We start from the raw sequence: 26,238 nt of genomic DNA on the forward strand, positions 1-26,238 counted from the left end.
GGAAAGTGCACAGGCAGGACAAAATACATATCTCTATGTGTTAGATATGATCTCAGTTTTCCAATATCTGCAACCAGGTATGCATAGAAACAATATCTATTTTATAAAATCATAAGGATAGACATTTATGGACTTGAGTTGTCAGCGAAATATTTGAAGTAGGAACTGGCAATTCAAATGGCTTTCTGAAAGACAGCAAGAACTCCTTCAATTAGAACCTTTGTGAGTATTTTCTGGGCCCTGAAGATGTTGATACTAAACAACACCTATAGAAGATGAAGAGGGAGAAGCCAAGCTGCTATGCAATGCTAATAGAGTGCTTTGATAATAAAAGAACTTATTCTTCATATCTGAAAACATCCCAATTTACAGTAATCAGAATTTATTTTAGTCACCTCTAAGGGCTCCAAAATCACTGCAGATGGTGACTGCAGCCATGAAATTAAAAGACACTTACTCCTTGGAAGAAAAGTTATGACCAATCTAGATAGCATATTCAAAAGCAGAGACATTACTTCGCCGACTAAGGTCCGTCTAGTCAAGGCTATGGTTTTTCCTGTGGTCATGTATGGATGTGAGAGTTGGACTGTGAAGAAAGCTGAGTGCCGAAGAATTGATGCTTTTGAACTGTGGTGTTGGAGAAGACTCTTGAGAGTCTCTTGGACTGCAAGGAAATCCAACCAGTCCATTCTGAAGGAAATCAGCCCTGGGATTTCTTTGAAAGGAATGATGCTAAAGCTGAAGCTCCAATACTTTGTCCACCTCATGCGAAGAGCTGACTCATTGAAAAAGACTCTGATGCTGGGAGAGATTGGAGGCAGGAGGAGAAGGGGATGACTGAGGATGAGATGGCTGGATAGCATCACGGACTCGATGGACGTGAGTCTGAGTGAACTCCGGGAGATGGTGATGGACAGGGAGGCCTGGCGTGCTACGATTCATGGGGTCGCAAAGAGTCAGACATGACTGAGCGAATGAACTGAACTGAACTGAACTCTCTTCCTATCTAAAAAGTCTCCCTTAATTATGCATTACATAAAATGCCTACTTCTCATTACAGAACGACATTATGTGGTGTACTGGATGCATGTCTTTATTTTTGCAAAAGCTTTGTTTGTACTTTTTTGTGATGTGCCTCTGAAATCCTACGCTGGGTGAAGAGAAACCCCTCTGGGGGTAGGTCCTTGGCCAAGTGTGTTTGATAAAGTTGTTCAGGTGGTTTTGATATATTTTTCAAATTGAAAACACTGTGGTAGAGGGAAGCTTCTAGTCTTATATTTATAGTCTAAATGCACTTCATTCACTCCCAAAAGATTGTTACTTTTATTTATCCATCCAGTCTATTTTTAATCTATGAAATAGCAATAATTACAGTTAGTGTGACCTAACATTTTACCATTACAGGTTTCCATGAAGATTTATTTTCCCTAAAAATAAACTGGCTTCTTTCCATTTTCTTATTCATTCTGCTAGAAAGTAGTAGAATATCTTGGAGAGCTTATGTGGATGTGCTTGACATCACTCTGATCTTCCTTCTCTTGGGGGGATGTCTCCAAAAGAGAACACTTCATGGGTAAGTCTTACTGCAGGGCCACTATATAACATACACAAAATCTATCATGTAGTACAAACAGTAGCTCATAATATTATCATTTATTTGTATTAGTGTATTGATCCAATTGGGCATATAAAAACTGACCTTAGGCAAAATTAGTTGCTACGTCTCCGTTTACCCTCTATGAAAACTAGCTACCATTCTGTATAAAGGATGTGCATTATCAACTACTCATTAAAGTATTTAAAGTTCTTTCTCATTAACACTCATTTTGACATAGAGAGAGAAATAGTAATGCAAACAATAAACAAATAAAAAATTTGCTCACACATGAGCAAGTTCACATAATTTGGATGAATTACAAACTGTGTGGAGAAGTGAAAATTATCTATGTGGTTTTTAATAATGAGCCATTGGGAAGGAAAGTGATTTCTCATCCTGGAAGTTTTTATATTATAAAATAATATTAATGATGTACATGACCAAGGAGTTCTCTGATATTAATGTTCAGACCCAAATGAAAAATTGCTCCACTGAAGGTACCCAGTATCTTGCTCTTCTGAAGGAAAGCCAGTTTGATGAACATATGGTGTAAAGGCTATTAGACACTGATCAATCCATTTAACAAGAGGAAGAGACACAAGAAAGTGAAATGCAGAAAGGTTGCTATAGGAAAACAAATTAGATTGAACCAGTTGCTAGGAAACAGGGCAAGCTAAGTGCACTGGAGCAGTTAGATGGGGCAACTCCGAAGGATTAACAGCCTTCCATTTCCACACAGAGACCAAAGCAGAGTAAGTTTGCAGCCTATGTTAGAGAACAACACGAGCTGTGAAATCTGGCCTTGTAAGTACAGAAAAAATCCTATTGTACACATTTCCAATGCCAAAATAATGAGAAAATAATCAAAGTCCCTAATTAACCTACATCTATACTCCATCAGCAAAGTAGATTTGAATGTGGCTCAAACTTTATTTCAGAGTAATATCATTTCTCACAAGATCCACTGGAGACAGATTTATGTGTAAGAATAACTTATACCCAGGGCATGAACAGACAGAACCCTGAATCATGATTTATGAGACTGGACAAGATGGAAGGCATTTCTGGGTAATGAACTGACATTGAGTTCTCAGTTTTTTGTGGAAGATTGTCTATACTGTCCAGTCAAAATTCCTGTGCCATCTACTTCTTGAATTTCGTCTTTAGTATCACTCTCGTTAGTGCTGGCCACTCTTCTCCGTTCAATGGATTTAGTGCATTTGATTAAAATATGACCTCCTAAGGGTCATTCTCCTCTCTGTTTATTTACATGCATGACATCTGGATTGGGCTGTGAGTGACAGTAACTGCCCACAAAAATATCTGTTAAATGTTTGAAAGAATAAAATTTGATATTTATTTTATCATTTAGGAATTTAAAACATTTCTTTACATTCATAATCGATCTTCCCCCTAAAAAATATTTAAGCTCTTCTAGAACAAGACATAGTATTCATATTATTTCTGTTCCCACTGAAAAAGTAAGTCAACATTAAGCAGATAATGGATAGTCAAATAATATTCCTTTAATTAAATCAAATATCTGTTGTCAGGTGACCCATTTGTAGATAGGACAAAGCTATTCCAGCAGTATAGGTAATGGATTTTGTTTTGTGATTATAGTGCTTCATAACAATGGCAGCAACGATGACAACAAAAATAAACAACAATAATAACAAACATTCATTAAATATCCAGGTAAAATTCTAAGGACCAGGAATATAAAAATAAAGGAAACAGACAAGAACCTCTGCCTTCATTGAGTTTACATTCTAGTCAGGGAACTCTAACAATAAGCAACCAAATGTACAGAGTTAGATGATGATAAGTGCTATAGAGAAAAAGGAAAAGGGAATAGGGATCATTGAGGTGTTGCCATTTTTATCCTGACAACATACTCAGGTGAGATGGTAGCATTTGAACAGCGACCTGCGCTCAGTGAGGGAGGGAACCATGAGACTATCTAGACAAAAGTGACATCAGTTCTGAAATGGACTGTATGTAGTATTTGACAAGCTTGGAGGGCAGTATGGCTAGAATTGAGTGAGCAAAAGGAGAAATAACAGGAGAGTTAACAAGGGGCATATGTTGTACATCCTTGATGGCCAAAGCAATGCCTTTACATTTTCCTTTCAGTGAGATGGTGAGTAAGTAAGAGTTATGAGAACAGTCATGTCATGTTTTGATTTTGTTTTAGTAGAACTACTCTGGTTATTGCTTTAAGAAAGACTGAGGAAAGGCAAAGAGAGAAGCAGCTGGACCAATAAGTAGGCTGCAGCAATAACCTGGAATTGTCTTGGATGAAGGTTTATCATGGAGTGATGAGGCCTGGTGAGATCCTGGATATACTTCAAAAGTAGAAAAATTGAATTTTTTGACAGTGTGAATGAAGAGACTTTGTCTTAACAACTAGAATGATGGCATCATCTTTGACCGAGAAAGAAAAAAGTGAAGTGTAGGCTTAGTGATAAAGTTGTTGGGTCTTCTTGAGGGATGGATTAGGATCTTAGTTGTGGTCACCTAAAGTCTACAGTGCTTATTAGGCAACTAAATGGGCATATTCAGTAGGCAGCTGGATATACAGGTCTGAGGTCTGGAAGGAGGACTAGGTTATAGACATAAATTTGAGAAAAAGAGGAGAGTTTGTTGACTCTTTGATCATATTAAAGATCAATTAAGTGGAATTGTTAGCCTTTATTAACTACATAAAGAATTTATCTATACTATCAACTGGAAAATAGTCAAGGAAAATGGGAACACATTTAAGTGGGTATATGAAGTAGGCTGAGATTGTAGAATTTCTATTTCAACTTATTTTTCAGTGAACAGAGAATGATTATGAAGGATGAGGGATAGGGTAGTTAGGTATTCTCTCTACAGAGAGAATTTCCTATATCTAATACTGTTACCCTGTGTCCAGTATTGACTGTTCAGTGAGTTCAGTTCAGTTACTCAGCCATGTCTGACTCTTTGTGACACCATGGACTGCACCACACCAGGCTTCCCTGTCCATCACCAACTCCCAGAACTTACTCATGTCCATTGAGTTGGTGATACCATCCAACCATCTCATTCTCTGTAGACCCCTTCTCCTCCTGCCTTCAATCTTTCCTAGGATCAGGGTCTTTTCAAATGAGTCAGTTTTTCATATCAGTTGGCCAAAGTATTGGAGTTTGAGCTTCTGCATCAGTACTTCTAATGAATATTCAGGACTGATTTCCTTTAGGATGGACTGGTTCAATCTCCTTGCAGTCCAGGGGACTCTCAAGAGTCTTCTCCAACATTACATTTCAAAAGCATCAATTCCTCGGTTTTCAGCCTTCTTTATAGTCCAACTCCAACATCCATACATGAATACTGGAAAAACCATAGCTTTGACTAAACGGACCTTTGTTGGCAAAGTAATGTCTCTGTTTTTTAATATGCTGTCTAGGTTGGTCATAACTTTCCTTCCAAGGAGTAAGTGTCTTTTAATTTCATAGCTGCAGTCACCATCTGCAGTGATTTTGGAGCCCAAAAATAAAAAAAAAAAAAAGTCTGACACTATTTCCACTGTTTCCCCTCTATTTCCCATGAAGTGATGGGACCAGAAGCCATGATCTTAGTTTTCTGAATGGTGAGTTTTAAGCCAACTTTTTCACTCCCCTCTTTCACATTCATCAAGAGGCTGTTTAATTCTTCTTTACTTTCTGTCAAAAGGGTGGTGTCATCTGCATATCTGAGGTTATTGATATTTATCCTGGCAATCTAGATGCAAGCTTGTGCTTCATCCGGCCCAGCATTTCTCATGATGTACTCTGCAAATAAGTTAAATAAACAGGATGACATATACAGCCTTGATGTACTCCTTTTCCTATTTGGAACCAGTCTGAAGACTCTTGAGAGTCCCTTGGACTGCAAGGAGATCCAACCATTCCATTCTGAAGGAGATCAACCCTGGAATTTCTTTGGAAGGAATGATGCTAAAGCTGAAATTCCAGTACTTTGGCCACCTCATGCGAAGAGTTGACTCATTGGAAAAGACTTTGATGCTGGGAGGGATTGGGGGCAGGAGAAGAAGGGACGACAGAGGATGAGATGGCTGAATGGCAACACTGACTCGATGGATATGAGTCTGGATGAACTCCGGGAGTTGGTGATGGACAGGGAGGCCTGGCGTGCTGCGATTCATGGGGTCACAAAGAGTCAGACACGACTGAGCGACTGAACTGGACTCAACTGTTGTTCCATGCCCAGTTCTAACTATTGCTTTCTGACCTGCATACAGATTTCTCAAGTGGCATATCAGGGGGTCTGGTATTTCCATCTCTTTAACAATTTTCCAAAATTTGGTGTGATCCACACAGTCGAAGGCTTTGGCATAATCAATAAAACATAAGTAGATGTTTTTCTGGAACTCTCTTGCTTTTTGATGATTCAGCAGATGTTGGCAATTTGATCTCTGGTTCTTCTGCCTTTTCTAAAACCAGTTTGAACAATTTGAAGTTCACAGTTCATGTACTGTTGAAACCTGGCTTGGAGAATTTTGAGCATTACTTTGCTAGCCTGTGAGATGAGTGCAATTGCATGGTAGTTTGAGCATTTTTTGGCATTGCCTTTCTTTGGGATTGGAATGAAAAATGACCTTTTCCAGTCCTGTGGCAACTGCTGAGTTTCCCTAATGTGCTGGCAGATTGAGTGCAGTACTTCCACAACAATATTCTTTAGGATTTGATATAGATCAACTGGAATTCCATCCCCTCCACTAGCTTTGTTCATAATGATTCTTCCTAAGGACTGCTGCTGCTGCTAAATCACTTCAGTTGTGTCTGACTCTGTGCAACCCCATAGGACTACTTGACTTCAAATTCCAGGATGTCTGGCTCTAGGTGAGTGATCCCACCATCATGATTATCTTGTTCGTGAAGATCTTTTTTGTACAGTTCTTCTGTGTATTCTTGCCACCACTTCTTAATATCTTCTGCTTCTGTTACATCCATTCCGTTTCTGTCCTTTATTGTGCCCATCTTTCCATGAAATGTTCCCTTTGCATCTCTAATATTCTTAAAGAGATCTCTAGTCTTTCCCATTCTATTTTTTCACTCTATTTATTTGCATTGATCACTGAGGAAGGCTTTCTTATCTCTGCTTGCTATTCTTTGGACCTCTGCATTCAAATAGGTATATCTTTCCTTTTCTCCTTTGCCTTTAGCTTCTCTTCTTTTCTCAGCTATTTGTAAGGCCTCCTCAGAGAACCATTTTGCCTTTATGCATTTCTTTTTCTTTGGTATGGTATTGATTACTGCCTACTGTACAATGTCATGAACCTCTGTCCATAGTTCTTCAGGCACTCTGTCTATCAGATCTAATTCTTTGAATCTATTTCTCACTTCTAATGTATAATTGTAAGGAATTTGATTTAGGTCATACCTGAATTATCTAGTGGTTTTCTCTACTTTCTTCAATTTAGGTCTGAATTTGCCAATAAGGAGTTCATGATCTGAGCCACAGTCACCTCCCAGACTTGTTTTTGCTGACTGTATAGAGCTTCTCCATCTTTGGCAACAAAGAATATAATCAATCTGATTTTGATATTGATCATCTGGTGATGTCCATGTGTAGAATCTTCTCTTGTGTTGTTGGAAGAGGGTGTTTGCGATGACCAGTGCATTCTCTTGGTAAAACTCTATAATCCTTTGCCCTGCTTCATTCCAAGGCCAAATTTGCCTGTTACTCCAGGTATTTCTTGACTTCCTACTTTTGCATTCTAGTCCCCTATAATGAAAAGGGCATCTTTTTTGGGTGCTAGTTAGAAGGTCTTGTAGGTCTTCATAGAACCATTCAACTACAGCTTCTTCAGCATTACTGGTCGGGGCATAGACTTGGATTACTGTGATATTGAATAGTTTGCCTTGGAAACGAACAGAGATCATACTGTCATTTTTGAAACCGCATCCAAGAATTGCATTTCGGACTCTTTTGTTGACTATGATGGTTCTTCCATTTCTTCTAAGAGATTCTTGCCCCCAGTAGCAGATATAATGGTCATCTGAGTTAAATTCACCCATTCAAGTCCATTTTAGTTCATTGATTCCTAACATGTCGATGTTCACTCTTGCCATCTCCTGTTTTAGCACTTCCAATTTTCCTTGATTCATGGACCTAACATTCCAGGTTCCTATGCAATATTGCTCTTTACAGCATCAGACTTACTTCTATCCCCAGTTGTATTCACAACTGGGTGTTGGTTTTTCTTTGGCTCTGTCTATTCATTCTTTCTGGAGTTATTTCCAGATCTCCAGTAGTATATGACTACCTACTGACCTAGGGAGTTCATCTTTCAGTGTCCTATCTTTGTTAGGACATTTTGACTTTGTTAGGATATGCTAAATGTCCTATACTCAGCTTTTTTTCAATAAATAAATAAATAAGTCCACTGTTAGAGCTATTTTTCTACCATGCTAATTGGCATGCTGAATCACTTAGATGGCATCCTAACTGAAAGTTGTTCCTCCACAAACAAAAATTGGATGGCACTTTATGGTCCATCCTGCAGGTTTGGCTGAAAGAAAGCCAAATGAGAGAACTGAAAATCAAAAGTACTCATTTTTTGTATTCAGAAAAGAAAAAGATCTTTCTTTAGAGAACATTTCAAGTTTTGAAAAAGCAACCATTATTTGGGATAACTTGAGATTAGTATGGGTTTCCCCACTGGATTAGTGGTAAAGAATCTGCCAGCAGTGCAATAGAGGCAGGAGACCTGGGTTCAATCCCTTTGTTGGGAAGATCCCTGGAAGAGGAAATGGCAACCCACTCCAGTATTCTCGCCAGGAAAATTCCATAGACAGAATAGCCTGGCGGCTACAGCCAATAGGGTCATGAGAGTGCAACAGGACTGAACGGACTGACCATGCACGCAGAAGATGAGTACACTTCTTTTGAAATCAGCCAATCAACAAGAGCCTTACTCAAATCACTATGACTTCTGAAAGTCAGCCAATCAATGATAATAAAACCCCAGTACTTGAAAGTCAGCCAGTCAGTGAAAGCACTAAGCTAAACAGTAGCCAACTGGCAAGTGCCTCAATCACTTTCTGTGTTTCTGGTAGGCAACCAGTCAGCGACAGCCTTACTACAGTGACATGCTAACACAGTTGGAAATTCCATATTCCCAGAAGACTCTGTCTTCTGAAAGTTTGTCAGTCTCTGAAAGGCAACCTTCCCAGAAACTTACCTACTATTATCTCTGGTTTGTTCACAGACACAGTGTGTTACAAGTACCCTCTCACTTGCAGGCAAGCGAAAGTTCACATTTTTGCTCAGGTAGGCGCTATATAGTGTTTGCAAGTTCAAAAACGTTTCAACAGTTCAACCCCCGTTTATGGTTACTTATGAGTTTGGACTTGTTAATTTGGACTTGAATTATCATAATCAAATTTTCAATTCTTGTGCTAGTGGTTTCTAGTGTTTATTTTTAACAATTTAAGCCCCCAAATTTAAAAAAAACACCGGTGTAAACTTTGTGTTGAATTTTCTGAACAGTGGACATTACTAAATATGGAAAAATTCTTGTTGGAGCTCTTTGTGCAAAATGCAATTATTCATTTGATATTAAAAATGATGGGAAGTCATATGTAAACTATCATATTGGCCCAAGACACCTATGCTGTCCTCAACTGGTACCAAGATAGTGCTAGAATAACACAAATTTTGATTGAGTGAAATTCAGATGAAGAAAAAAATAATTGCATAGGAAGTTGCAATGACCTTCCATATTACATATTAACATCAGTCTTTCAGATCAAATGCCTTTTGACTACTCACCTACCAAAAAAGTATTTTCTGATTCTAAAATTGTAAGCAATTTTCAAGTTCCAGAATTAAATTTACTTCAGTAATAATAACAAAGTGTTACATTTACTGTTACAGAGATTATTGAGGATCTAAATCCTCTAATTTTTCAAAATAGCCATGGTGTAAATAATCACAATGCAGAAAAAGCTTTGTTTACTTGTGAAGTATATTTTTAATTGTTATTTTTACTTTATTTTGCTTTACAATACTGTATTGGTTTTGCCATACATTGACATGAATCAGCCACAAGTGTACATGAGTTCCCAATCCTGAACCCCCCTCCCACCTCCACCCCGTATCATCTCTTTGGATCATCCCCGTGCACCAGCCACAAGCATCCTGTATCCTGTATCGAACATAGACTGGTAATTCATTTCTTACCTAATAGTATACATGTTTAAATGCCATTCTCCCAAATCATCTGACCCTCTCCTTCTCCCACAGAGTCTAAAAGTCTGTTCTATATATCTGTGTCTCTTTTGCCGTCTTGCATACAGGGTCATCATTCCCATCTTTCTAAATCCCATATATATATGTGTTAGTATACTGTATTGGTGTTTTTCTTTCTGGCTTACTTCACTCTGTATAATAGGCTCCGGTTTCATCCACCTCATTAGAATGGATTCAAATGTATTCTTTCTAATGGCTGAGTAATACTCCATTGTGTATAGGTACCAAAGCTTTCTTATCCATTCATCTGCTGATGGACATCTATGTTGTTTCCATGTCCTGGCTATTATAAACAGTGCTGCGATGAACACTGGGGTACACATGTCTCTTTCAATTCTGGTTTCCTCGGTGTGTATGCCCAGCAGTGGGATTGCTGGGTCATAAGGCAGTTCTATTTGCAATTTTTTAAGGAATTTCCATGCTGTTCTCCATAGTGGCTGTACTAGTTTGCATTTCCACCAACAGTGTAAGAGGGTTTCCTTTTCTCCACACTCTCTCTAGCATTTATTGCTTGTAGACTTTTGGATCACTGCCATTCTGACTGGTGTGAAATGGTACCTCATTGTGGTTTTGATTTGCATTTCTCTGATAATGAGTGATGTTGAGCATCTTTTCATGTGTTTGTTAGCCATCCAATGTCTTCTTTGGAGAAATGTCTTTTTAGTTCTTTGGCCCATTTTTTGATTGGGTCGTTTATTTTTCTGGACTTGAGCTGCATAAGTTGCTTGTATATTTTTGAGATTAGTTGTTTGTCAGTTGCTTCATTTGCTATTATTTTCTCCCATTCTGAAGGCTGTCTTTTCACCTTGCTTATAGTTTCCTTTGTTGTGCAGAAGCTTTCAATTTTAATTAGATCCCACTTGTTTATTTTTGCTTTTATTTCCAATATTCAGGGAGGTGGGTCATAGAGGATCCTGCTGTGACTTATGTTGGAGAGTGTTTTGTCTATGTTCTTCTCTAGGAGTTTTTAGTTTCTGGTGTTACATTTAGATCTTTAATCCATTTTGAGTTTATTTTTGTGTATGGTGTTAGAAAATGATCTAGTTTCATTCTTTTGCAAGTGGTTGACCAATTTTCCCAGCGCAACATGTTAAAGAGATTGTCTTTATTCCATTGTATATTCTTGCCTCCTTTGTCAAAGATAAGGTGCCCATAGGTGTGTGGATTTATCTCTGGGCTTTCTATGTTGTTCCATTGATCTATATTTCTGTCTTTGTGCCAGTACCATACTGTCTTGATGACTGTGGCTTTGTAGTAGAGTCTGAAGTCAGGCAGGTTGACTCCTCCAGTTCCATTCTTCTTTCTTAAGATTGCTTTGGCTATTCGAAATTTTTTTGTATTTCCATACAAGTTGTGAAATTATTTGTTCTAGCTGTGTGAAAAATACCACTGGTAGCTTAATAGGGATTGCATTGAATCTGTAGATTGCTTTGGGTAGTATACTCATGTTCACTATATTGATTCTTCTGATCAATGAACATGGTATATTTCTCCATCTATTAGTGTCCTCTTTGATTTCTTTCACCAGTATTTTATAATTTTCTATATATAGGTCTTCAGTTTCTTTAGGTAAGTATATTCCTAAGTATTTTATTTTTTTTCATTGAAATGGTGAATGGAATTGTTTCCTTAATTTCTTTTTCTACTTTCTCATTATTAGTTTATAGGAATGCAAGGGATTTCTGTGTGTTGATTTTATATCCTGCAACTTTACTATATTCATTGATTAGTTCTAGTAATTTTCTGGTGTAGTCTTCAGGGTTTCCTATATAGAGGATCATGTCATCTGCCAACAGTGAGAGTTTTACTTCTTTTCCAATTTGGATTCCTTTTATTTCTTTTTCTGCTCTGATTGCTGTGGCCAAAACTTCCAAAACTCTGTTGAGTAGTAGTGGTGAAAGTGGGCACCCTTGTCTTATTCTTGACTTTAGGGGAAATGCTTTCAATTTTTCACCATTGAGGATAATGTTTGCTGTGGGTTTGTCATATATAGCTTTTATTATGTTGAGGTATGTTCCTTCTATTTCTGAAGAGTATTTATCATAAATGGATGTTGAATTTTGTCAAAGGCCTTCTCTGCATCTATTGAGATAATCATATGGCCTTTAATTTTCAATTTGTTAATGTGGTGAATTACATTGATTGATTTGTGGATATTGAAGAATCCTTGCATCTCTGGGATAAAGCCCAGTTGGTCCTGATGTATGATCTTTTTCATGTGTTGTTGATTCTGATTGCTAGAATTTTGTTGAGGATTATTGAATCTATGTTCATCAGTGATATTGGCCTGTAGTTTTCTTGTTTTGTGGCATCTTTGTCAGGTTTTGGTATTAGGGTGATGGTGGCCTCATAAAATGAGTTTGGAAGTTGACCTTCCTCTGCAATTTTCTGGAAGAGTTTAAGTAGGATAGGTGTCAGCTCTTCTCAAAATTTTTGGTAGATTTCAGCTGTGAAGCCATCTGGACCTGGGCTTTTATTTGCTGGAAGATTTCTGATTACAGTTTCAATTTCCATGCTTGTGATGGGTCTGTTAAGATTTTCTATTTATTCCTGGTTCAGTTTTGGAAAGTTGTACTTTGCTAAGAATTTGTCCATTTCTTCCACATTGTCCATTTTATTGGCATATAATTGCTGATAGTAGTCTCTTATGAGCCTTTGTATTTCTGTGTTGTCTGTTGTGATCTCTCCATTTTCATTTCTAATTTTATTGATTTGATTTTTCTCCCTTTGTTTCTTGATGAGTTTGGCTAATGGTTTGTCAATTTTATTTATCCTTTCAAAGAACCAGCTTTTGGCTTTGTTGATTTTTGCTACAGTCTCTTTTGCATTTATTTCTGCCCTAATTTTTAAGATTTCTTTCCTTCTACTAGCTCTGGAGTTCTCCATTTCTTCCTTTTCTTGTTGCTTTAGGTGTAGAGTTAGGTTATTTATTTGACTTTTTTCTTGTTTCTTGATGTATGACTGTATTGCTATGAACTTTCCTCTTAGCATTGCTTTTATAGTGTCCCACAGATTTTGGGTTGTTGTGTTTTAATTTTCATTCAATCCTATGCATATTTGGAAATCTTTTTTGATTTATTCTGTGATTTGTTGGTTATCCAGAAGTGTGTTGTTCAACCTCCATATGTTGGAATTTTTAATAGTTTTTCTCCTGTAATTGAGATCTAATCTTAATGCATTACAGTCAGAAAAGATGCTTGGAATGATTTAAATTTTTTGAATTTATCAGGGTTAGATTTATGGCCCAGGATGTGATCTATCCTGGAGAAGGTTCCGTGAGCACTTGAGAAAAAGGTGAAATTCATTGTTTTGGGGTGAAATGTGCTATAGATATCAATTAGGTCTAACTGATCTAATGTATCAGTTAAACTTTGTGTTTCTCTGTTAATTTTCTGTTTAGTTGATCTGTCCATAGATATGAGTGGGGTATTAAAGTCCCCTACTATTATTGTGTTATTGTTAATTTACCCTTTCATTCTTGTTAGCATTTGTCTTACATATTTCGGTGCTCCTATGTTGGGTGCATATATATTTATAATTGTTATATCTTCTTCTTGGATTGATCCTTTAATCATTATGTAGTGTCCTTCTTTGTCTCTTTTCACAGCCTTTGTTTTAAAGTCTATTTTATCTGATATGAGTATTGGTACTCCTGCTTTCTTTTAGTCTCTATTTGCATGGAATATCTTTTTCCAGCCCTTCACTTTCAGTCTGTATGTGTCCCTTGTTTTGAAGTGGGTCTCTTGTAGACAGCATATAGAGGGGTCTTGTTTCTCTACCCATTCAGCCAGTCTTTGTCTTTTGGTTGGGGCATTCAACCCATTCATGTTTAAGGTAATTATTGATAAGTATGATCCCATTGCCATTTACTTTATTGTTTCGGGTTTGGGTTTATATGCCCTTTTTGTGTTTCCTGTCTAGAGAAGATCCTTTAGCATTTGCTGGAGAGCTGGTTTGGTGGTGCTGAATTCTCTCAGCTTTTGCTTGTCTGGAAAGCTTTTGATTTCTCCTTCATATTTGAATGAGATCCTTGCTGGGTATAGTAATCTGGGTTGTAGGTTATTTTCTTTCATCACTTTAAGTATGTCTTCCCATTCCCTCCTGGCCTGAAGCGTTTCTATGGAAAGATCTGCAGTTATCCTTATTGGAATCCCCTTGTGTGTTATTTGTTGTCTTTCCCTTGCTGCTTTTAATATTTGTTCTTTGTGTTTGATATTTGTTTATTTGATTAATATGTATCTTGGCTTTTTTTGCCTTGGGTTTATCCTGTTTGAAACTCTCTGGGTTTCTTGGACTTGGGTGATTATTTCCTTCTCCATTTTAGGGAAGTTTTCCACTATTATCTCCTCAAGTATTTTCTCATGGTCTTTCTCTTGTCTTTTTCTTCTGGGATTCCTATAATTCGAATGTTGGAGCATTTCATATTGTCCTAGAGATCTCTGAGATTGTCCTCATTTCTTTTAATTCGTTTTTCTTTTTTCCTCTCTGATTCATTTATTTCTACCATTCTGTCTTCTATTTCACTAATCCTATCTTCTGCCTCCATTATTCTACTATTTGTTGCCTCCAGAGTGTTTCTGATCTCATTTATTGCATTATTCATTATATATTGACTCTGTTTTATTTCTTCTAGGTCCTTGTTAAACCTTTCTTGCATCTTCTCAATCCTTGTTTCTAGGCTATTTATCTGTGATTCCATTTTGATTTCAAGATTTTGGATCATTTTCACTAACATTATTCGGAATTCTTTCTCAGGTAGATTCCCTATCTCTTCCTCTTTTGTTTGGTTTGGTGAGCTTTTCTCCTGCTCCTTTACCTGATGGGTATTCCTCTGTCTCTTCATCTTGGTTATATTGCTGCGTTCGGGGTGGCCTTTCTATATTCTAGGAATTTGTGGAGTTCTCTTTACTATGGAGTTTCCTCACTGTGAGGGGGATTGTATCAGTGGCTTGTCAAGGTTTCTTGGTTAGGGAAGCTTGTGTCAGTGTCTGGTGGGTAGAGCTGGATTTCTTCTCTCTGGAGTGCAATGAAGTGTCCAGTAATGAGTTATGAGACGTCTATGGTTTTGGAGTAACTTTGGGCAGCCTGTATATTGTAGGTCAGGGCTGTGAAGCTCAGGGGTGTGTTCCTGTGTTGCAGGAGAATTTGCGTGGTATGTCTTGCTCTGGAACTTGTTGGCCCTTGCGTGGTGCTTGGTTCCAGTGTAGGTATGGAGGGGTTTGATGAGCTCCTATTGATTAACGTTCCCTGGATTCAGGAGTTCTCTGATGTTCTCAGGATTTGGACTTAAGCCTCCTGCTTCTGGTTTTCAGTTTTATTTTTACAGTAGCCTCAAGACTTCTCCATCTATACAGCATCGATGATAAAATATCTAGGTTGAAGATGAAAAGTTTCTCCACATTGAGGGACACCCAGGGAGGTTCACTGAGTTACATGGAAAAGAGGAGATGGAGGGGGTAGTTAGAGGTGACTAGAATGAGATGAGTTGGGATCAAAAGAGGAGAGAGCAAGCTAGCCAGTAATCACTTCCTTATGTGCGCTCCTCAGTCTGGACTGCTCAGAGATGTTCATGGAGTTATACAGGGAAGAGGAGAGGGAGGATGTAAACAGAGGTGGCCAGGAGGATAAAAGAGGGAAATGAAAAGGAGAGAGACAGAACCAGCCAGTAATCAGTTCCCTAAGTGTTCTCCATCGTCTGGAACACACAGAGATTCACAGAGTTGGGTAGAGCAGAGAAGGGGGAGGGAGGAGGCAGAGATAACCTGGTGGAGAAAAAGGAGAGTCCAAAGGAGGAGAGAGTGGTCAAGCCAGTAATCTCACTCCCAAATAAAAAATGGGTAATGAAGATTGGGTTTTTAAATGTACAAAATTGACAACAAATACCAAAAAGCAAAGATTAAACATCTAGAGTAGAGGTTGGATTTTCAAAAATACAATATTAAAGAAAAGAAGAAAAATAACAACAACAAAAAAAGTCACAAGAATTATTAAAACAACAACAACAACCACCACAAAAGGAAACATATATGGCGTTTGCTTTAAAAATAGGGTCTTTTTTTTTTTTTGAAAAGTGATAGTAGGTTATAAAAACTAAAATTAATGGAGAAATAGAGAACTTAAAAATTTTAAAAAGTTTGAAAAAAAGGGGAAGAAAAAAGAGAAGAAAAAACAATCATACAACAACATCATCAACAACAACAACAAAAGAGAATGGTCGTAAATATAGTAAAGATATTTCTGGGGCTTTCTCTGGTGTTGTGGGCAGTGTGGGGTCACTTCCAAGGCGGTTCCCTCTGTTTAGCTTCTTCTGTTTGCTGGTCTCTTCAGTGTCCGATTTCTGCCCTGACACAAGGCGGGCAATGGTGGACACTTTTTTCTTTTTTTAGGCTCACTTGTTCAGTGGCACTGTGGGGAGGGAGGGATGCTGCAAACAAATAACACTGGCATGTGCTCACATTGTCTCAGCCACACTGGGCATGCCCCCGCACAGGGCGCACACCACTCAGGCTCTACGTTGCTCCACTGGGAACCATCTGAGGCCAGCCCTAGGATGCATGCACCTCCCCAGTCTAAGCCGCTCAGGCTCAGCTCTCAGGTAGCCCTCAGAGGCGCAGATTTGGTTGGGCCTGTGTTTTGTGCCCTTCCCAGGACCGAGTAGCTCAGGTGTTCAGCAAGTGTGGTGGCTGCAACTTATCGCCTTTCCCTGCTGCTCAGTTTTCTGGGTGTACTGCTGGTGCCCCTTGTCAGACAGTTGGTGACTTTCCAGAACCCCAAGAAGTCTTAGTTAGCAAAGAAGCCTGCTTGCAGTTTGGTAGGTAAAGTCTCTCTGGGGCTGCGATTGCCCCCTTCCAGCCCTACGGCTCTGGCTGCCTGTCACCAGTGGGGGATGGTCTGCAGCCAGCTATTTCTGTTCCATCCTTTATTCTGTGCGCAGTCCTAGTGATATCTTGTGTTAGAGCTTTTTGCGTGGTAGCTATCCCACAGTCTGGTATGCTAACCCAAGTTAGTTCGCTCTGGTTACATTTGGGGCATTCCAGCCCTATTCTTAAAAAGCACTGCAGCCCGCGCCTCCCTGCCCAGCCCTCACTTGCTAGTGGTGGATGCAGGCGTCTGTGCTGCTTCTCCGCTGGGGGAGTTACCGTTGGGCTCGTAATCTGTTGGTTTTAATTATTTATTTATTTTTCTTCCCTGTTATGTTGCCCTCTGTGCTTCCAAGGCTCACCACAGACTCGGCAGTGAGAGTGTTTCCTGGTGTTTGGAAACTTCTCTGTCCCTTCTTGGGATGGAGCTCCCTGCCTACCTCCTTTGTCTCTTTTTTCATCTTTATATTTTTCCTACCTGTTTTTGAAGACAGTGATCTGCTTTTCTGGGTGCCTGATGTCCTCTGCCAGCATTCAGAAGTTGTTTTGTAGAATGTACTCAGCGTTGAAATGTTCTTTTGATGAATTTGTGGGAGAGAAAGTGGTCTTCCCATCCATCTTCTGAATTCTCTGCCATCTTCTGAATTCCCCCTGTGCAGCATTTTTTCATGGAAAAAGCTTCTTTACAAGACTATGAGGAATAGAATTCCCTTTAATTGAGACCTCAGAAACAATAGCAAATTTTCGCAGAGACTCTTTTTATAAGCTAGGAAGTAATAAGAATAATCGTACCACTTTTGGCAGAATAAAAGTACAAATGTTGCTAATGTCTAGGTAAGAGGACAAACAAGATTTATTCGAACTTGAAGCAAAGCATGATCGATTCTGTGGAAGATGTTGGCTGTTCTGCTCATATTCTGGAAGATACTGCTCAAAGAGCAACCTTTATTCTTTCTATTAACAATGAAATGGTTATATAAAATTGTTCTCTAATTTCAACATTTACACTGTCAAACTGAGTGGTTAAAAGATTTTTTTGATTTTGTTGGGATTCAGTTTTCTACAGTTCTATCACATTCAAAAAATTCATTGGCTCTCTCTAATGAATACAGTAGAGGGAATTTCCAACTGTATTTGAAGCTTTATTGAAAGTACTGAATTTAAACTTCGGTTCTGAACAAGAGGATTCTGCCCCCCAAAATTTTGTTGACTTCTTAAATAAGCCATTGACTGCTTTCTACCTTTCTTCTTGTTTACAGTTTTTAGTATCTCTTTAACATTAGTTTGTCAGTTCAGTCACTCAGTCATGTCCAACTCTTCCCGACCCCATGGACTGCAGCACACCAGGCCTCCCTGTCTATCACCAACTCTAAGAGTTTACTCAAACTCATGTCCATTGAATCAGTGATGCTATCCAATCATCATATCCTCTGTCGTCTCCTTCTCCTTCTGCCTTCAATCTTTCCCAGGATCAGGGTCTTTTCAAATGAGTCAGTTCTTTGCATCAGGTGGCCAAAATATTGGAGTATCAGCTTCAGTATCAGTCCTTCCAATGAATATTCAGGACTGATTTCCTTTAGGAATAACTGGTTGGGTCACCTCTTTAGCATTCAGTTCACTTCAGTTCAGTCGCTCAGTCATGTCCAACTCTTTGCAACCCATGAATTACAGCATGCCAGGCCTCCCTGTCCATCATCAACTCCCGGGGTTCATTCAAACTCACGTCCATCGAGTCAATGATACCATCCAGCCATCTCATCCTCGGTCGTCCCCTTCTCCTCCTGCCCACAATCCCTCCCAGCATCAGAGTCTTTTCCAATGAGTCAACTCTTCGCATGAGGTGGCCAAAGTACTGGAGTTTCAGCTTTAGCATCATTCCTTCCAAAGAAATCCCAGGGTTGATCTCCTTCAGAATGGACTGGTTGGATCTCCTTGCAGTTCAAGGGACTCTTAAGAGTCTTCTCCAACACCACAGTTCAAAAGCATCAAGTCTTCAGCACTCAGCTTTCTTCACAGTCCAACTCGCACATCCATACATGACCACTGGAAAAACCATAGCCTTGACTAGATGGACCTTTGTTGGCAAAGTAATGTCTCTGCTTTTGAATATGCTATCTAGGTTGGTCATAACTTTCCTTCCAAAGAGTAAGTGTCTTTTAATTTCATGGCTGCAATCACCATCTGCAGTGATTTTTGAGCCCAAAAAGATAAAGTCTGACATTGTTTCTCCATCTATTTACCATGAAGTGATGGGACCAGATGCCATGATCTTTGTCTTCTGAATGTTGAACTTTAAGCCAACGTTTTCACTCTCCTCTTTCACTTTCATCAAAGGGCTGTTTAGTTCCTCTTCACTTTCCGCCATAAGGGTGGTGTCATCTGCATATCTGAGGTTATCGATATTTCTCCCAGCAATCTTGATTCCAGCTTGTGCTTCGTCCAGCCCAGCGTTTCTCATGATATACTCTACATAGAAGTTAAATAAGCAGGGTGACAATATACAGCCTTGACGTACTCATTTTCCTATTTGGAACCAGTCTGTTGCTCCATGTCCAGTTCTAACTGTTGCTTCCTGACCTGCATACAGGTTTCTCAAGAGGCAGGTCAGGTGGTCTGGTATTCCCATCTCTCTCAGAATTTTCCACAGTTTCTTGTGATCCACGCAGTCAAAGGCTTTAGGATAGTCAATAAAGCAGAAATAGATGTTTTTCTGGAACTCCCTTGCTTTTTCCATGATCCAGCAGACGTTGGCAATTTGATCTCTGATTCCTCCGCCTTTTCTAAAGCCAGCTTGAACATCTCTTTAGCATTAGGATTATGCACATTGAAAGAAGAGCAAACAGTATTATTTAAGTGATTCATTGCTTAAAGACACCTGTGGGGCTTCCCTGGTGGTCAAGTGGTTGGGAGTCCACCTGCCAATGCAGGGGACCCAGTTTTGATACCTATTTTGGGAAGCTTCCCACATGCTGAGGAGCAGCTAAGCTCACAAACCACAATTACTGAGCCCATGTGCTACAAATACTGAAGCCTGTGCACCTAGAGTCAGTGCTCTGCAACAAGACAAGCCATGGCAATGAGAAGCCTGTGTACAATAATTAGAGAGTAGCCCCGCTCACCACAACTAGAAAAAGGCTGTGTGCATTAAGCAAGACCTAGAGCTGCCAAAAACATAAATAAATATTTTAAAAAGACATTTATGAAATGTATTAAAGAAACAACTGATAAGAAGCATTATCCTTTTCAATATCAAGACATTTTTTCAAACAGACATTACTGTGAATGGACAGGAATTCTTCCTTTAAATATATAATTATTGTGGCACTTGCCATGACTATCTACTGAAATGTATATCATATCTTGAAGAATTTTATTCTTTCAAATGAAATGTTACATGGGAATAATTGGAATCATTATGTGTAGTTTGAAGAACAGGGAATAAAATTGAAGACAATGCTTTTACTATTCAAGGCACAACATTTGAAAAGTCATTTATTAAGGGCTGTTATGTAATCCTGAAGAACAGGAAAGCAAATTTTACCAGGCAAGAAGGCATTATATGTTTCAACAAATCAGATTAAAAGACCGATTATCAGACTTAACTTTTTGCCATACATAATTGCATACTGGCTTATAACGCCAATGGGGAGTGTGTTTTTTTCCTTAGTAATTTTTCAGTGAACAAAAGAACAGAGCAAGTTAGATGTGACTACTGTAGAGGCTATGTTACAATGTAAATGGAACAGAGACTATAAATAATTTATAAACAAATTCTGTAAAAATAAGGAACTTTCAGAAGATTCAAATCATCAGGGAAAATAATTTTTTAAAACAGGTATATTTCCAATAATCAATTAATAATTCTTAGTATAACTATGCCCAGTGCAATTTTTTATCTTAAAGTACATATGCACAGCACTTAGAAATAACTCAAATTTACCTGGGAATCTTGCATTTTCATTTGCTAAGACTGACAACCTCCATAAGGGTTGAGATTTGGAAAGAAAATAAGAGATATGAGTCATCTTAGAGAATGCCAGAATCGATGAGTCAAGAAAATGTAGTGTGACTGTCAGACACCATCTTGGGCCCCTTGAAGTATGAAGTCACAACTTCAAAGTGATACAAGTTAGCATGGGTATGTATTTGTCTCCAAACACCTTACCTGTGTGGGTATAGATGTGGAGTAAACAGAGAGATATATTTTATTAGAGTTTATGGTTTTATGAAAAATATTATTCTAATATAAATATTTCATTACAAATATTTGGTATTTGATTCCAGTTTGCACTTTTAACCAATATGCCAAACTCCTTCCCAGTGAGATGTCATTACTTAGGATAAACCATCACTTTCTTATGATTAAAAGATCTGAAATAAAAAACAAAGAAAAATCAAATTGCTTTTTTTAATTGATAAATCAAATGTATCATAAATGGTAATCTCTAACACTGAAAGACAACTTCTGTCTATTATAGTCTGTTTCTATCTTTGCTCTTATTTTTCTCGAAGAATGTAAGGAAAGTCACACTTTTTAGGACATAAAAGAGAAAAAGAAAGCTGAGTGAACATTGGAAGAGGCAGAAATAGCTGATAGCCAGAAGCAAGGATTTAGGAAACACAGGTCATGATTCAGGTCAGCTCACCAAACACCATATTTCTGTGATCAGACCAGCAAATGTGGTGCCATCCCCCAAAGAATTTGCAAATACTGAAGACATATATAGGATCTTACTTGGCACACCTTGAACATTTCTGAAGGTAGAACAAGTCATCTACAACCAGAAAACATCAGAAAGAATAACTGGTCAAAAGTGTTCCCCTCAGAACACTATCTGGGGTTGTCATTTCTTATTCTTATGATAGCAAGGTGGGAAGACTTTGTTATTCTTTAATTAATTTTTTGTTCTTATGTATCTGAGTTTGTATTTCCCAAAGGATCTTGACAATGAGCAATATATATTTAACATGTAAAATGCTTCTGTTGTATTGCAAAAACAGAATATATTCTCCATTTTTCTACTAGTCCCATAAAACAAATACTTTCAGACATTCAATGATCTATTTCTTTAGTAAGTCTCTTTCTATTTCAGTGTTTATGCATGAGATTGATCTAATGCCCAGAGGAGAAATATTATCGTCAGGTTTTACAGCGTTTTCAGAAAGGCACATATGCATTTGCTTCTCCTGTTTTATGGAGCTCTTTTTACTGCTTTCTCTTAAGAACATATTATGAAAAATCCAATTTCCCTGCAGATATGTCGGGCCATGCTGTTTCTTGTAAGCTGGAACAAAATCTGCTTTCCAGATGACTTATGCAATTTGGAACCAAATAGGTGAGTATTCAGCTTGACAAATTCTCATAGAATTATCATTTGCAACATTTCCACAGTCTGGAACAGGAATTCATTGATTGTTTTTAATCTGATGTACATCCAGTAATGAGTAGCCAAACCCCATGCTGAGGACAGATTTGAATTACCTCACAAATTGTTCTGTACTAAATACTGCAGTGAACCAAAGAGGAAGTCTTGAGGAAATAAAATGGCTTTAAAATGGAACTGTGGATGAAGAAGGAAAGAGAAGATGGTCAAGGAGTAAGGGGAAGGTGCCAGAGAAAAAGCAACTGTCATCTTTCTCCTCAACTAGCAATTTGTTTGCGTGCTTAATTACTTATTTATTTTAAATGTAGTAGTATGTCATATATGGAAAAGAATAAATGTAACCTATTTGTATATACAAAGAAAAGCACAATCATAAAACTAATATCCATGAACCTACTATCCAATTTAAAAAGTAAATTTTAAAGTTTATTTTAAATTTAAAACTAACATTTTACAGTACCATTCTATCTTATGTCTTCCTCCCTATTCACTGACTCCCACACAAATGTGACTACATCATGAATGTTATTTTTATATTTTTCTGTATTTAGCTTCACTTTGTTGTTGTTTGTTGTTGTTGTTTGGCTACCCTGCAAGGCTTATAGGATCTTTGTTCTCTGATCAGGGATTGAACCCACACCATTGGCAGGGACAGTGTGGAGTCCTAACTACTGGACTACCAGAGAATCATCCAACTTTACATTTTTACAGCATATGTATTCATTCATAAACATTTGACTGTCAGTTTCCCTTCCTTTTGAGCTCTGAAAACAGCATTGAACTATAAGTAGATTTCTTAGATTGCTTACTCATGCATATTGTGGCATATAGTTTTATTTCATCAATTTTCATGTGCAAAATACTCAAGTGGGTGAATATATCATTCTGTTTATCCATTTATTGATATATATGAGGTCTTTCTGTTCTTGCTCTTTTGCTCTCTCCCTCTTTTCTTTCCATCTCCTTTCCTACTTCTCTCTCCCTCCTCTCAGTGTTCACCCTTCCATTATTTTCTTCCTCTTTCTCATTTTGTTTTCTCTCCTTCCTTCCCCCTTCTTTCCTCCCTTCCTTTTTTTTTAATTGATGGATAATTGCTTTACAGAATTTTGTTGTTTTCTGTCAAACCTCAACATGAATCAGCTATAAGTGCACATATGTGCCCTCCCTCTTGAAACTCCCTCCCATCTCCCTCCTCATCCCATCCCTCTAGGTTGATACAGAGCCCCTGTTTGAGTTTCCTGAGCCATACAGCAAATTCCCATTGGCTATCTATTTTATATATGGTAATATAAGTTTCCATCTATTACAGTAGTTTTCCCACAGATTTTTTTAAAAGATTTTATTTTTTAAAGCAGTTTTATATTTGCAGCACAACTGAGAAGGAAAGACAGAAATTCCCTATATACTCCCAGCTCTGACATATGTATGTTGTGGTTTTTCAGTCCCTAAGTCATATCTGACTCTTTGCAATCCCATGGAATGCAGCACGCCAGGCTTCCCTGTTCATCACCAGCTCCCAGAGCTTACTCAAACTCATGTCCATTGAGTCAGCGAATCCATTCAGCCATCTCACCCTCTGTTGTCCCCTTCTCCTCCTGCCATCAATCTTTGCCAGCATCAGGATCTTTTCCAATGAGTCAGTTTTTTGCATCAGGTGGCCAAAGTATAGGAGCTTCAGCTTCAGCATTAGTCCTTCCAATGAATATTCAGGACTGATTTCCTTTAGGATAGACTGGTTTGATCTCTTTGTTGTCCAAGGGATTCTCAAGAGTCTTCTCCAACACCACAGTTCAAAAGCATCAATTTTTTGGTGCTCAGCTTTCTTTATGGTCCAACTCTCACATCCATACATGACTACTGGAAAAACCACAGCTTTGACTAGGCAGACATTTGTCAGCAAAGTAATGTCTCTGCTTTTTAATACACTGTCTTGATTTGTCATAATTTTTCTTCCAAAGCACAAGCATCTTTCAATTTCATGGATGCAGTCACCATCTGTAGTGATTTTGGATCTCAAGAAAATAAAATCTGTCACTGTTTTCATTGTTTCCTCATCTACTTGCCATGAAGTAATGTGGACTGCTGTCTATGGGGTCACACAGAGTCAGACACAATGAAGCGATTTAGCAGCAGCAGCAGCAGCAATGGGACCGCCTGCCATGATCTTCATTTTTTGAATGTTGAGTTTTAAGTATAACCTCTCACGTTATCAACATCCTTCACCAAAGAGATTTGTTTGTTACAAGTGACCTATATTGACACATCAAAAACACCCTAGATCCATAGTTTGCATTAGAGTTCAGTCTTGGTGGTGTACAGTCTATGGACTTGGACAAATGTTATAGTGACTTGAACTCATCATTATCATATCACATAGAGTATTTTCTGCACTCTGCCAAGTCATCCCTCCCTGCCATCCCCACCCTAACACAAACATTTTTGTAGCCGTCACTTGACGAAAAGAAAGCATCTAATATATTTACATGGAAGTGAAATTGCTGGATCACAGGTAATGCAAATGTTCAATCTCACAAAATAATGCTAGTTTATTTCTCTTCATACTTATACTTTCACCAGAAATTGATTAATTCATCTCTCTAATATCCAAATTTGTCTGACTTCTTGATTGTTATGGAAATTATCAATGGGAATAAAATCATATCAACATATTCAAAATGATAATTTGTATTTTTATTACTAATGAGAGTAACATCTTTTCATGTGTTTGTTCTTTTGTCATGTTTCCACTTCTGTGAGATGTTATTTAGTCTTTCTTCTAATTTTCTATTGAGTTTGTCTTTTTCTAATTGATTTGTGTTACTAATCCTTTGTAAATTACACATATTACAAACATTTCTCAATTTGTGTCTTCTCTTTTCACCATCTCTAGGCTGTCTTTTGTTGAACAGAAGTTTTTAACTAGCAAGTAGTTGAATTTATCCATATCCTAATGCTTAGCATATAGTTTATCTTTCCCTACTTCAAATTTGAAACAAAAATAAATGTTATTCTTTATTTTTGTCTAAGGTTTCAGAGATTCTCCTTGAATTTTTAAGTCCTCATCTAGAATTTTTTTGTGAATATGGTGGAAAGCAAAAATCCATTTTAAAGATCTAATTTGTGTGGGCAATTAATTGTTCAATCACCCTATTGAATAGTCTCTTAGTTCCACAATGATCTTCAATCCACCTTTGTGATATATCAAGTTGTAAAACACAGTTTATTTCCCAGATCCTTATTTTGTTCTATCAGTCAATATTTTTCAATCCCTGTTTTGGTTCCATATTGACTTTATCAATAAAGCCTTATAATACACTTTAATGTCTGGAGATGCCTATCCCTTACTCTTCTTCCTCAGAGTGTTTAACCATTCTTGTTTTTTTGTTCGTCCAGATAAATTTTAGAGTTAGCTTGTTGAGATTTATGAAAAGTTCTGCTGGAATTTTGAATTGAATTCCAGATAAATTAAAGGACAATCTATGTTTGTTTGATTTTGAGCTTTCATATCTGTAAGAACAGTATAGCTCTCCTTTTATTTAGGTCTTCCAGAAAAGAATTGTTTGGACACAGAAACTCATCTTCTTTTTCAACTTTGTAACTTAGCAGAGTAGTGGCTCAGTTTGTCTGAATTGAGTAATGCTCTAGATGAGCACTTTTATCTCCAATACTTATATGCAAGCCACAGGTATCATTTAAAATTTTCTGTTAGTCACATTAAGAAAAGAGTATAGAAAGAGTTGAAAGGTGAATTAACTTATTTTAATATAATATTTATTTCACTAAATATAATTTTGACATGGAAGAAATATAAAAATTATTGAGGTATTTAAATTCTTTTCACAACTTGACTTCAAAATATGGTGTATATTTTATACTTAAAACATATCTTAATTAGGACAGACGTCACTTCAAGGGCTCAGTAGCCATATGGGACTAGTGGTTATTGTATTGGAAAGCACAGCTGTAGAGTTTCACCATGTATTATTGAGCCCATAGTTATCTATAAGTGCTTTGGCCCTTCTTTTAACTACAAAATCTAAAACAGTACTAGAAATGCCTTATGCCAGAGCTCTTCATGAAGCACCCACTTCTGTGATGCTTGTACTTGAAAGAA

Source organism: Budorcas taxicolor, chromosome 11 (assembly GCF_023091745.1).
Source record: "Budorcas taxicolor isolate Tak-1 chromosome 11, Takin1.1, whole genome shotgun sequence".
Lineage (NCBI taxonomy): Eukaryota > Metazoa > Chordata > Mammalia > Artiodactyla > Bovidae > Budorcas > Budorcas taxicolor.